Source organism: Solanum pennellii, chromosome 11 (assembly GCF_001406875.1).
Source record: "Solanum pennellii chromosome 11, SPENNV200".
Lineage (NCBI taxonomy): Eukaryota > Viridiplantae > Streptophyta > Magnoliopsida > Solanales > Solanaceae > Solanum > Solanum pennellii.
The window spans coordinates 62191241-62197275 of NC_028647.1; positions in this window are offsets into that span (position 1 = coordinate 62191241).

Genomic DNA, 6035 nt, shown 5'->3' on the forward strand with positions numbered 1-6035 from the left:
AAATGGTTAAATCAATGATATCTATATCATATTTAATTAAACCCCTAGTATTTTATTTTTCGTCCGATATCTAATATTATTTTAAAATTTTGATTACTTCAGATTTGTGGTAGAATAAGATGAAATAAAGAGGGATTCACTTTTTATCTTCTTCTTTTTTTTCATGTCGTCTTGTACTACTTTAAAATTTGACTAATTCGAATTTATAGTGTATATGTATAACCAATTAAAGAGAGAACTTGTTTATAATGTTTTTTCATTTCTAAATTTTAAATTCGAGATATCTGATAAAAGATCTGAACAACCTAGCTCTTCCATCATCACAATTATGGATGGTAATTATTAATTAAACTTAAGATGATAAAGTATTCAACCATATTTATAGCCTTTTGTGGAAGTTAAGCCCGATTATAATTTGGCATTTTTATAAACACTACAAAGATAAGCAAAATTGGATATAAATTTCATCACTAATCTCCAATAAAATTGCTCTAACAAATATTTTTGACAAACTATTGCTAATCTATCGCCAAATCGAATTAGCAATGAAATTTTATTATTTAACAATATAATTTATCTGTGAATAATTTTATATATTTTTTTAGTGGCTAAAGAAAATGTGGCAGGATTTGAACCATTCTGTTCTTCTTATTATTCTTTCTTTGAATAATTATTATTGCTTCCCATAAGCTATGTGGTTGAATAATAACAGCTAATCAATAACTATTTGATTAACAAAAAAACTTATTATCTATTTATTTTTCTGTGACAAAAATTTGGAAGCTTAGTATGAAAATTATAATATATATTATATATAGTCAGTAGTTACAACTAAAATTCACTGGCATAACTTGTTCATGTGAAAATATTATCTGTATTAGGGAGCTTGTTTGACACATTTTTTTATTTTCTGATTATTTTATTTTATTTTATTTTATAAAGAATTAACTTAAATACTAGCAACCTACCTACATAAAATTAAAAATAATTAGCATATATATAATATATTAGGTATAAATATATATAACAATATTGAATTAGTATATATTTCATATATACCGATTATAAAAATATACAATAAATTCCACTAGTTATTTATGTAAAGATTTTCTTTTAAAAAAATATAGTTCTCTTCTAGAATTCCACAAGTGAGATATCTTATGCTTCTCTAAATTGTTTGACTTCATATGAAGTAGCTCTTCAATCAACATCATATAAGTTTGTAATATTGATAGCTACTAAGTATTAAGTGTATCACTTTTTCGTTTTAATTTATGTGTCTTATTTTAATTCGAGATCTAAATTAATTATTTTTTCGTGTGAATTTGGAGATAGCTTTTTCAGTTTATTTAAAAAATTGACTTTCACATTTTATAACTACATAAAAATAACTGTAAATCACAAGTTGTGAAGGCTTCTTTCTTATTAGGAAGAATAATAAAAGAAAGATTATAAAGTCCTTTAATAATATGTTTGGCGCTAAAATTAAAAGAATAATATTTTGACACATTTATACAAATAAGTTTTTACTATTAATATAATAGAAAAAATTATCAACATTTTCAACTAGTATTTTCACAATAATAATAATTTAAAATAACTGAAATAATAGTGGTCGGAGAAAGTAATTTTGGAGTCTCAAAATAAAAATTATGACACATAAATTTTAATTTATTTTAACCGTAGCAGTTGATATGTATGTATGGGATGTATATACTTTGCTTCAACCAAGTGTCAATGTAAATTGTTTTTCTGAATCTCAAAATAATTTGCAATCGCTATAAGCCTGTAACCTCTATCTCTGCGCTTTGGATAAAAACTATGTGATAAGCACTTTGTGCGCACGGGATAAATCGTTACAGTGTCTTGTAAGTTGAAACACGTCTTATCAAAAATATGAGTATTAAATATAAAAAATGATATTGCAATAGCAATTTATTCATTTCTTCACTTCTTTATATATTAACACCTTATAAAAAAGTGTATACCAATGCGCAGAACTACATACCCAATAATATAATAACACACATGGAATTAGAAAAGAATAGAATCTGCATAAATTTTATGTCTTTCACTACGTTAAGGTGGACGATTCGAAAGTGTATGAAAAATATTATAAGATCGAAATTGTTGTTATGGTATCAAATTTTATAGAGAATCTTTTATTCCTTTACTATTTAATAGTATTAGTTTCTGATCACGTGCTTCGCACGTGTGTTTTATGTGAATTTTTATACATACGTTAAAATGACTAAAATTTCATGGATATATATAAGTAAATTGTAATGAATAATAAAATGTAACAATTACAAAATAAGAATAAAGACTTACGACAATAAAACATTCATAGAAAATTAAATTAAGAAGTCTAACATAGAGAAAAAAAGACAAAGAAACAGAATATTTAACAAAAAAATACAATATAGACATTATTCTTATAAGATTGATGTATATATAGATGAAAAAATAAGTACAAAATTAGTACATAACTTCCTGAGTTCTTATCGACTCCGTTCATATCCTCAAAAGTCTTCATCATCTACTTTTACTATAGAATAAAAATAATATGTTAGCGGAAACGTGAAACTAAAGAACAAGGAAGAACAACAATATTTAACGTGGTTCGGATCAAAATGATCCTACGTCCACCAAAGAACAACTGCACCAATATTTATTTCACTATACAAAGAATATAAGTGAAATACTACAAGAGAGAGAACACAATGCCTTAGAAGATGAGAAGGCAAGTGAAAGGATGATTTGAAAATGAATTAAGAGCTACCTATTTATAGGAATAAATTCATCCTATTGATGTCATCCATGACATCGCTATGTGTCAAAATTGTCAAGGTTAAGATAGCAAACCATTTTATGGTTTGCCTAACTTTCACCTACCAAGATACAATCTTTGACTTGTATTTTGTACTAATTATCTTCCTACCAAATATTCATATTAATTCATCTTCCATTTAGTTTGATTCCACAAGAACCAAAACCAACTCTTTCAATCTCCACCTTGGTTTGTGTTCCAAGCATGCGTATAAACAACTCCGGCCAAAACTTCTAAGCTTACTGGGCAATCCCATTGTAAGAAACAAGAAGAATCAAACCTTTGTTGAACATACCAGCTCCACCTAGCAGTTGTTCTCTTAGAGTTGCATCATACTCCCGCCAAGTCCTTGCAGTGTGCAAACTTGGCAAGCGGGACTATTTTGGTCAACATGTCTGCAGCGTTATCGTCTGTGATAACCTTCTCAACCTTGATAGCTCCCTTTTCTACGACATCTCGAATAAAATGAAATCTGACATCAATGTGTTTGGTGCGCTCATGAAATCTTTGATTTTTAATCAAATGAATAGCACTTTGACTATCACATTTTAGAATTGATTTAAGCTGAGCTGAACTCAATTCTGCCACCAAACCTTTCAACCAGATAGCTTCTTTCACTGCCTCCGTTGCTGCCATATATTCTGCCTCTGTTGTAGACAAAGCGACAATCGACTGTAAAGTCGATTTCCAACTAACGGCACTGCCAACGAGAGTAAAGATGTATCCAGTTGTGGACCTCCTTCGATCAAGATCCCCTGCATAGTCAGAATCAACATAACCGAGAATTGAAATACCTTCACTTTTCCGAAAGGTTAGGCCAACATCAGGAGCTCCTTTGAGATATCTCAATATCCACTTGACAGCTTCCCAATGCCTTTTTCCTGGATTTGCCATGTACTTGCTTACTACACTTACAGATTGGGCAATATCTGGACGTGTGCATACCATAGCATACATAATGCTACCAACTGCACTCGCATAAGGAACCTTTGACATATGCTCCACCTCATCCATAGATTGAGGCATTTGTAACTCTGAAAGCTTGAAATGAGAAGCTAAAGGTGTACTTACAGGCTTGCTCATATCCATATTGAATCTTTCAAGAACTTTTCGGATGTACCTCTTCTGAGAAAGATGTACAACACCATTTTCTCTTGAAATTTCCATTCCAAGGATTTTCTTTGCAACTCCTAGATCCTTCATGTCAAATTCCTTGCTCAACAGTTTCTTCAAAATATTTATCTCTGTGATGTTGTTAGCAGCAATAAGCATATCATCAACATACAACAAAAGATAAATCATAGAGTTACCAGACATCTTCTTGTGATACACACAACTATCAAATGCACTCCTCGAAAATCCATGTGTAGTCATGAATGCATCAAACCTCTTGTACCACTGTCTAGGGGATTGCTTCAAACCATACAAAGACTTCTTCAGTTGGCATACATGGTCTTCTTTTCCTTCAGCTAGGAAACCTTCAGGCTGATCCATATAGATTGTCTCTTCTAGATCACCATGTAAAAAAGCAGTTTTGACATCAAGCTGTTGAAGCTCTAAATCAAATTGTGCAACCAATGCTAGCAGCACGCGAATTGAGCTATGTTTCACGACTGGAGAAAAGATCTCATTGTAGTCAATTCCCTCCTTCTGACTGAAACCCTTTGCAACCAATCTCGCCTTGAACCTAGCAGCTTCCACTTCTGGAATACCTTCTTTCTTTTTGTAGACCCATTTGCATCCAACTGTCCTCATCCCCTTTGGCCTTTTAACTAAGACCCATGTCTCATTTCTGTGAAGAGACTCCATCTCTTCCATCATGGCCAACTGCCATTGTGCAGCATCTTTGCAAGAAGTTGCTTCAATATACGAAGAGGGCTCGAGATCCTTAATCTCTTCTTCTGCAGCTACGAACGCTTGTGCAATCAGATTTTCTTGCTCTATAAGACGTTCCGGTTTCCGTATCCGCCTTTTGTCCCTTCCCTTCGCAATTGTGTATGGTTCATTGGAAGCAAGTTCTTCTGCATCTTTTGACTCATCACTTTGAGTCTCTTGATCCCGTTTCTTGGTAAGCTCCACCGGTAGCTCCACCTGCTCGTTGTTCTCGTTTCTAGATAACTCCATAGAAACTTTACGAGGATCAAGTATAGAGGATTCATCAAAGGTAACATCTCTACTAACTACAAATTTGAGTAAAGACAAACACCATAGTTTGTACCCTTTTACTCCATCAACATACCCTACGAATATGGCCTTTTTAGCCCTTGGTTCAAGCTTACCTTCATTAACATGATAATAAGTTGGACACCCAAATATTCGCAAGTATGAATAGTTAGAGGGTTCACCTGACCAGACCTCATTCGGAGTCTTAAAGTCAATCGCTGATGCTGGAGACCGATTGACAATATGAGAAGCAGTATGAACTGCTTCAGCCCAAAATACTTTGGACATCTTAGCTTGTAAGAGCATACAACGAGCCTTCTCAAGAAGAGTTCTGTTCATTCTCTCGGCAACTCCATTCTGCTGTGGTGTGTGCCTGACCGTCTTATGCCTTGCGATCCCATGAACCTTGCAGAAATCATTGAACTCTTCACTGCAAAACTCCAAGCCATTGTCCGTGCGAAGATACTTGATTTTCCTCTCAATTTGATTTTCAACCAAAATCTTCCACTCTTTAAATGCTTCAAAAGCATCACCTTTTGTCTTCAGGAAACGCACCCAAACCTTTCGTGAAAAATCATCAATGAATGTGAGAAGATACCTCTTTCCTCCCTTTGATGGAAGCTTAGAGGGACCCCATAAATCTGAATGGATGTAGTCTAGCACCCCTCCCGTCTTGTGCTTGCCAGTGCTGAAGCTGACCTTTTTCTGCTTCCCTAAGACGCAGTGCTCACAAAATTCAAGTGTGCTGATCTTCTCACCATTCAAAAGGTTGCGGTTGCTCAACATCTCCAATCCTCGTGCGCTCATATGGCCTAGTCTCATGTGCCATAATTTTGCCTTGTCATCATTAGATAACTGCACTGTAGATGCATTTACAGAGCCAATAATGGTGCTTCCCGCAAGTGTGTAGAGGCCATCCTCCAGCTTGGCCTTCAACATGACTAAAGACCCTTTAGTCACTTTCATAGTTCCTCCTTCACTCATGTACTTATAGCCTTGTTTATCTAAAGTACCCAGGGAGATCAAATTCTTCTTTAGATCA